Source organism: Ursus maritimus, unplaced genomic scaffold (assembly GCF_017311325.1).
Source record: "Ursus maritimus isolate PB19 unplaced genomic scaffold, ASM1731132v1 scaffold_13, whole genome shotgun sequence".
NCBI lineage: Eukaryota > Metazoa > Chordata > Mammalia > Carnivora > Ursidae > Ursus > Ursus maritimus.
The window spans coordinates 20,824,747-20,833,376 of record NW_024423675.1 but is presented as its reverse complement, the minus strand read 5'-3'; positions in this window follow the sequence as shown (position 1 = coordinate 20,833,376).

Sequence of the window (8,630 nt, the reverse complement as noted above, 5' to 3'; positions counted from 1 at the left end):
GGGGGGGGGGGGGGCAGGTGTGAGCTGCTTGGCGGGTCCGCGCAGCCCACGGTCAAAGGTCACTGAGAGGCTCAGGTTGAGGTATGAGCCCCGGGGAAGGGGGATGTTAGGGCAAGGAAGTCTGACCACGGTGTTTCTACCTTTAAAAAAGATACAGTACTGTGTTGGGGGCAGGAATGAATGAACTAGGGGGAAAACGAGCTTTTTGAGAGGATGTTTGTAGTATAGGGTGTCAGTTGAGTAGAGTCAGAGGAGAAATGTAGAGTTGAAGAAACAGAGAAAAGATGGGACATTTGAGGAAAACAGTCTTTTTGGAAGTTACCTGTGCATTTCCTCTCTCTCTCTCCCTCCATTCCTTCCTCTCCCTCCCACTGTCTTTCTGGAGCTCTACACAGCAGGTTTTACCATGGTTTCCCAGTCCAGCGTTTCCCAGTTTCAGTGAGGATAGTGCCCTTGGAACTTGCTCTTCAATTAAATACCAGGTCTGTGTCTTGTTAGAAAAGAAGAAAACAGCAAAATGTGATTTACTTTCCTGGCAACAGACTTTGCCCCGTTAATTAGTACCCTATAAAACAAATTACAGGATGAAAATAGTGATAACTCAGCTGCACCAGACTTCAGTAGGCAGGAGTTTTATTTTCAGCCCAGATAAATCATCCTTTTGGTTTAAAGGTGTTTTGTTTTGTCAGTAAAATACTAGTAGACTTCTTCTCCTTTTATTCAATCAGTCAGAATCTCCAATAGTTGTACTTGGGCAAAAGCTGAAATAATTGACTCCTTCGAAGGCTCTAAAATAAATGATTGCATGTTGGCATGATGGCATAATACTGAGGTCACAGCCGTGATTTTCAGGGACCACGTGGTCTGGGCAAGGTGAAAACAGACAACACTTGCTATTGGAGCTTCCCCTACTTTTCCCTCTTCCCTTTCCTTGACTTCGCTTTGCCTCTAGCCCCATGAGCTCTGTAAGGAAAAAACAAAACAAAACAAAACTCAGCTGTGTACAGGCTGGGTGGGAGGTAGATTTTTACTCTGGCTTTTTCTCTCCAAACATAGCCCCCAAGTCCAGACTCCTTCTGGACACCTGCTTCAATGCAGCTGAACTTCACTAGAGGAAAGAAGGACAACTATAGGATCCTTCTATTTTTTGCTGCAATAGCCAATGTTGGACCATAGAATGGGTTTCTACACAATTTCTTTATTTGGGAAGTTTATAAAATTCTCCAACCACCATTTTCATGAATCCCTAAACTGACTGAAGTTCGAAGTTTCTGAAAAGAGCCATTTTGAGTTTCAGTAAGAGATTCTCATGTACAAGCCAAAAATGTAATTTCAGAGCTCTCAAGTGAACTGCCAAACCACTGTAATAACATGTTAATTACAAACTTTCCAGACAATCAGATAAAGGCCCAAGAGGAGGAGAATCCTTCTTAAAGACTGTGTGTGTTACATTTTTACAGTCCACAATGCTGCAGAAAGTGTGAGATTCAACTGGAACAGAAAGGTTTTCACCATTGCTAAGAGTGGACTTTTTGATGGTTTCAGGAGGAAGATAGCTGGTTGAGGGTTTGTAGGCTGTCTTTGCGTCATGCCAGTCTGTGGTTACCTCTCTCAGATGCTAGGCTGAACCTTGAAAGTACACATTCTTTTAAGCTCCTCGGTATCTCCCCTCCTTCCTGGGAGGCAGAGGATGGGAAAGAAGAAAGGTGTGTGGTTCACTAGTTATGAATAAATATTATGTACCTCATTATCTACTCTGCCAATAGCTCCTCAGAAGTATCTGCCCTTCCAGTGGTCTTCTAAAATGTTCAGCCTATGAACCATAAGACATTTCCGACTCCCAGGCCAGCTTATGGGAGGAGATTGACACCGGACCCAAGGCTAGATAAGACCAGCCAGCTATCCTTTGCTGAACTGGTGACCAGATTCCTCTTCTTGAAAACTTGAACTAAGACACTTTGTGACAAGGGTCAGTCAGTGTTGACTCTGGATGTAAAATTTAGATCATTACAAATTAGGGCTGGAGCACTCACATTGAGCCTTGTGTGAAATGAGTACTCAGAGGAAGCCAGGCGCAATGAAAGAATAAAGCAGATGAGGAACAGAGATGAAGATCAAATGACTGAGAGATGGAGGGGATGACTTATTTGCTGAGTGTCTGGTTCCTGACTCTGGGAGTCTGGATCCCTGGATGACTTGAACTTGCCATTTGTGTCTCTACTACAAACTTTCCTAACCTTGAGCTACCTTGAGTAAGTTTCTCTTCTGTGATCATTGATACTTGATGAAATGTATTATTCATCCACCGGCTTGTCTGATTCTAGTTATGTTTTGGGATATGCAAAATTTCGTTTCTGGCTGGTAGTTACAAATTAAATTCATCATTGCCAACCCTGTGACATGCCCATCATAACCTCTGGTGCCTTTCTATTCTAGCACTATCTAAGCACTAACATGAGAACACTTTCCTTGTCTGAGGTTATGCCCAGAAATTACAACCTCACAATCACAACTTTTTCTCTGGCTCCCCTGCGTAACTCTTGCCCATTTCAGCCTAAGCCAGTGGTTCTCAACACTGGCTGTGCATTAGAATTACCTAGAAAGCTTTCAAAAACTATTCATTCCTGGATCCCTCACCCAAAGATTCTGATTCATTTGATCTGGAGTGAGGACTGAGCATCAAATTTTCTAAAGACTCTAAGAGAAAGCCAGGGTTGAGAACACTCCTGAAATGGTGGAGTTTGGAATAATTGCAACAAAGGAATTTTAGCAACAATCCAGTCACTTAATTTCAGATTTAAGGCACTAACCAGATATCCTCTGCAAACCTTTAATTTTCCACACCCACAAGAACCTCCATTATGGCCCAAGATGATTGCTGACACTTGGTTCCCTTTTAGTTCTGATGAATTCAATGGTTCCCATCAGGGAAATCTAAACTCTGGTTGCCCTGGACCCTCTATTTTCCTGTAACTCTCAGGATACCTCAGCATCTGCCTCCTTCCTTGTTCTGAGTTCACAGCCATTTCCCAGGTGTGCCCTCTCCTGGCCCAGATTTTTGCAAATCAATTCTGTTTTACAAAATTAGAGCTACAGTCAGTCAAGCTGTGTAAACCTTATAAAAGTAGGTTGGAAAGACCCAAGCTAGCAATTCTGGCCCATGTGTCTGGGCGTCTGTGCATCCCTACCTACGCGCGCGCACACACACACACACACACACACACACACACCCATCCTCTACGTGGTCCTTAGAGACAAGCAGTACGGTTTTCTACTGGAAAGTATAAGCCTATTTGGTGGTACACAGGTAGTTATGCTGACAGCTCAGGAAGAGAGCAAGTGTTTAGTGCGATGTATGAAGCTGTTATTAAGAAAGATTGTTGCTGAAAGAGGCAGCAATCACAAAGGGCCATTGAATATCCTACATTGTTTGTCCAGATCCAGGATATTGGATAGAGTGTGATCTTTTGGGGACACATGCTGAGGCAGATAAATGATATTCAAAATATCTCCATTTCTCTGCTCTCATCTGTCTGCAAGTTTTCCTCTCCCTCTCAGGCACTGGAGGTGTGTCATGCTGCCCAAGGTACCTACCTACTGCTTCAGCATGTCCAAACACTTTAGGGATATTCCTGTTTCATGCCAGGTAAGTAGTCTTTACTCCAAAAGGCTGTTATTCTGGGAGGTCAGCATAACCTGATGTTCCTATCAAATTTAGAAAAGGAGCAGACCACTATTATTATCGTTACTTGTCCACAAGATGCAGAACATTGTGCAGGGCAGTTGAAATTTTTTAATTGAATTCAGTGATGAGCAACAGTTTTTTTCTCTTTTTTTTGCAGAGAAACAAATTAGGAAAAACAGTAGCATTTAAAGACATATGTCCCTTTTGATAAAGAGCAAAAATAACTTTCATGGAGTTTCATGGAGATATGTATAATGTAACAAGTTACATTCAGTTAGACTAGATTAGTACTGACTTACTGAGCACGAAAATGACAAAGTTGGCTCTACTGGTATTTTTGAAAAGTAACACAGAAGAAATCTTCTAATTTTCCATGCCCTACATTTTCAAAGTGCTTTGAACCTCAGTTCATACTCTTTATCTCATTTCGTTCTTTAAAACAAATACATGGATTTGGGGGGTATTTTCTTTGCAGATGGGGGCAACTGAAGTTCAGAGGGGTGAAGTGAATTGTTCAAGGGCACACAGAACACCAGAGGTACATTATGTATAAAATATCAGCAATATTATGGGAAAGCAAAACAAATATCGATTTAATATATGCAAAGGTAGGTAGACTCCAAAACTCTAAGAGGCTTTACTTGGAATAGATGTATTCAAAATGATGGAGGTTGTATTTTATAACTTCAGTATTACTATGAACAGCTGTTTATAGATAACCTTTTGCGGCTTTATAAGCTTCTTTTTAAATGTATTATTAAAAAACCAAAGGGAATCTTGAAAGATAAAATTTCACCCACATTCCCATCAGTTAACTAAGATTGCTTTTTCTTCCCCCCCAGATCATAAACTTCTTGAGGGTTGAACGAGTTCTAATGAATCTAAATGTCTAATGACTGTTTTCAGAATTTACCACATGCATACATATCTTATGTAGGTATATTTCATAGTATGCATGTACTCTATATATATAGCGCACAATTTAAATTTGCACTTCATAATAAAGAGTATGTTGTCAATATTTTTATATGTTGCATTATAGCTACTTTATAGTTACTTTATAGTTACTTTTGCTTAATCATTCACTCAATAAACATTTATTGAATTATCTACTCCATGCTAGACATTGTGCCAGAAAATGAAGATACCAAAATAAGTGCCTACCCTCAGAAACAAGTAAATAGACTCCATGAAAACAGTGTGGAGTAATGGGGACACTCAGGAGAACTCTCACCCCGCCTGGAGGAGTCAGGAAAGGCCTCTCTGAGGAGATGTTGCCCAAGGTGAATTTTGAATGAGTAGCAGTCATCTAGATTAGGAAGACATGGAAGTGTTCCAGGCAGAGGGAGCTACATGTGCAGGGCCATGAAATCAAAGATGCCTGGCCTGGCACAGGTCAGGGGGACCATGGGTAGTTAATCGTGGCTGGTATGTCAGACAAAAGAGCAAGAGATACACGAGGTAGGTAGAATCAGCTCATGAAGGGCTGGCGTCCTATGCCATGGCAGGAGTTGGATTTTATCCTGAAGGTGATGGAGAGCCAGTGACAGATTTCCTTAAGCAAGGGTGATTGATATAATCAGATTGGATCCCTCTTACCTACCAACAACTGTATGATGAACGGAGTAGAGAAGGGTAAGAGTGGAGTCAGGCAAACCTGTGGGGAAGCTGTTGCAGGGATCTGTACAGGAGATTCTGGGGGCCTATCAGGGTGGAGTGATGGAGGAGATTGGAGAAGTTGATGGACCCTTTGTATGTTTGGGGTATTACATTAGTTAAAGCAAATCTAGATGCTGTAAAAGGTAAGTCCTTCAGATCTTGGTGACATAACATTGTAGAAGATTGTTTCTTACTCACATGAAATTTAAATTTTCTGATGGGCAGACAGCCTTTCACACAGTCAGTCCAGGAACCCAGCTCCTTCCATCTTTAGTTCTACTCTCCTCTAGGACTTCAGGTGTTCAGCATTCACCATTTTAGCATTTCCCCATTCTGGTGTTTAGGAGATGAGCTTAGAGAATTCTACCTGGAGTATTTTATGGGACGCCTGGGAGTGGGTGGGGAAGTAGACAGACACAGATAAAGGGAAAGAAGCTATCAAGGATGACTTCCAGTTTTCAGGCATGAACAGGAGTGGGATTGGAGCGAGGCAGCATGGCAACTTTGAACACACTGAGTCTGAGGTGGAACAACCAGGTGCAGATCTCCAGTAAAGATGAAGAGAGGGGTTGTTCTAAAACTCAGCAGAGAGTGTAGATTGGAAACTGGGTTAAAATACTAAATAATAATAATAATAATACCATTCATTGAATTTGTAAGATTTACTGAGATACCCTACGGGGTGGATTCTATTGTACTCCTCATTTTACAGAAGAGATACTGAAGACTAGGGGGTGAAATAACTTTGCCACATGGTTGGAAAGTGAGAGAGTCAGAATTTGAACACCATTCATCTGACTCCAGTTGAAGGGAGTTGATAAGCCTAAGCAAAGAAGACTAGAGACAGTGCCGTGGGGAGTACAGTCTTCACTGATGGGGAGATGAAGAGATCACCACAGAAGAAGTTGAAAAGAGCCATCAGAGAAGCAGGATATATCATGACACCTCAGCCTCAGTCAGAAAGTAGAGAGTTCATGTGGAAGTCAAAGGAAGAGTGAGTTTCAGGAGGAAGAGAGTCAAATTATATCCTGAGAGGTCAAGGAAGAAAAAAATGTTAGCTGAACGCTTTTCAGTAGGTCATTGGTGACTTCACTGAAAGTGCCGGAAGGGCGGGCAGCATGGTGGAGTGAATGGGCTGTAAGTGAAATGTGAGAAAAGAGAGTGCAGTTTGGCTCCAAGGGGAAGAGAGTAATAGGGCAGTAGGTAGATAGAGATGTAGGTTCAAGAGAGAGCTTTTCCTTAAAAATGGAAGACATTTGAAGGGAAAAGAGAGCTGAGAGGCCAAGGTTGATTTCAGAGAAAGTACTTATTCGAGGGGGTGAGATGGTGGGAAACAAAGACATAGAGGGTCTGAAAGACAGGCGGAGGGGCAAGAATGACAAGGGATCCAGATGGAGCCATACACGTGAATTTTAAGTGGGGAACCAGAAACTCAAGAAATTGTCTTCTAATTCTCTGTGAAAGCTAATAGATGGTAAACGGAAGGGGTCCTTACAGTTACCATTTTGATAGCTGTACAATATTATATTGAAGACATCGAGTGGCATTTAATTTACCATTCTCCTACAGTTAGACATTTAGATTGTTTATATGTTTGCTATTGTAGATAACTCTGCAAAGATTACTTTCATGAGCATAATTATTTTTATTTTGTATGATTATCTCGACATGAAAATTGTCAGCCAAAGGGCAGAAACATTTTCACGGCTCTTGAAATGCACTGCCAAATTGCTTTTCAAAATGACAATAATAATTTACAGTGCCAATAGCGCTCCATGAGTATACAAGTTTCTCTGCAGCTTTTATAGCACTGGGTTTTATTAGTTTAAAATCTTCTTTCAGTTCAAAGGGTATATGTAGTACCTCATTAATGATGTAAATTATATTTATATGATTTCCACTAAGGTAGACCATTTGTCTCTCTTTCCTCCAACAATTTGAATTTTCTCTTATTTGAATGATCTATTCTTAACCTCTCTCTGTTAGGACTTAAACCTGGTTTTATATAGCTGATCAAGTCTACTGTAGATATTAATCTCTTGCATGTCAAACTTGATGGAAATTTTCCCCCTTTTCCCCTTTAGTTTTGATTATTCAAGAGTATTGCATTTTTACAAAGTGTTTCTTTTCAAGATAACATATACTTCAGTGTCTAGCCTAAGAAAGGCATATACATGGCTTTAAAGTAGAATTTTTCTGACATTTATTAGAGAAGAGAGAGGACAGAGATCTTCTGGGGAGACAAAAGGTCCTGGGAAGGGCTGGATCCTAGGGAGGCTGCAATCTCCGCTGAGTGTCGAAACCCCAACTCTCCGGCCAAGGCCTGTATGTATACCCAAGGACGGTATTGGTACATGAGCAGCAGAGCCTTTGGGCAGGGCTGGGAAACCATAGCTCTCAAGTTATGGCACAGAGCTCCTCAGGGAGGTGAGAGATTAAGACCTCAACTACAAGGGAGGCCAGTAGGCTCTGGGTAAAGGAAGAGCCCAGCCAGTGGGAGCATGGTATAGACTAGCCTTGCACAAGGTGGGCATCCGGTTGAAACACAACCCACTGCAAACTCTGAACAGAAAAAAAGCCCTAAACAGAGGGAAGTAGTTACAGGAGAAGAGGAGGGGGGATAAAAGTCACATTCATTTAGACCCTTGCCATGGGCCATGGGCCAAGCACATCATTTCAGCCACCCATGGCCCTGTGGGAGAGTTGTTTATTACTCCCACTTAACACATGAAGAAAAGAGGCTCAAGGGAGTTAGGGAAAATTCACTGCTACACAGCTTCTAAGGGGGAGTCTATTTGGTTCCCAAAGTCTCACTTCCTTAGAAGACGCCTCAGCTCTGGAAAGGGGAGCTGAGATGTCTTGGCTTCCATGCAATGTGTGGCCTGGGGAGAAGGGTATCAGTTAGGTGCAGTGAGCAAATTTTGGAGGGTCCTACAGTCAAGTGGAAGAATTTGGATTTGGCTCAAGAAGAAACAGGGACTCTGGGCAGATTCTGAGCAGAGAGATGATTCAAATTGATGCTTCAGGAAGACACCAGGGAGTGGAGAGCAGCAAGTGGCTGCTTCTCTGTGACACCCTTGTGGGGACCAAGAAAATAAAGCAGGCCCAGTCAGTGAGAGCAAGCGGGAACAGATACATCTCAATAGCAGCTAAGATAACTCACCATTCTGGATGCTTATCTGAAATGTAATCCTCTGATCTTTTGAGAAGGATTCTAAAACCTGGGAGAGGTTGCTAAGGGAATAAAGCCCTAAGTATCATAAACAGCTGAATCCATAAAATAATT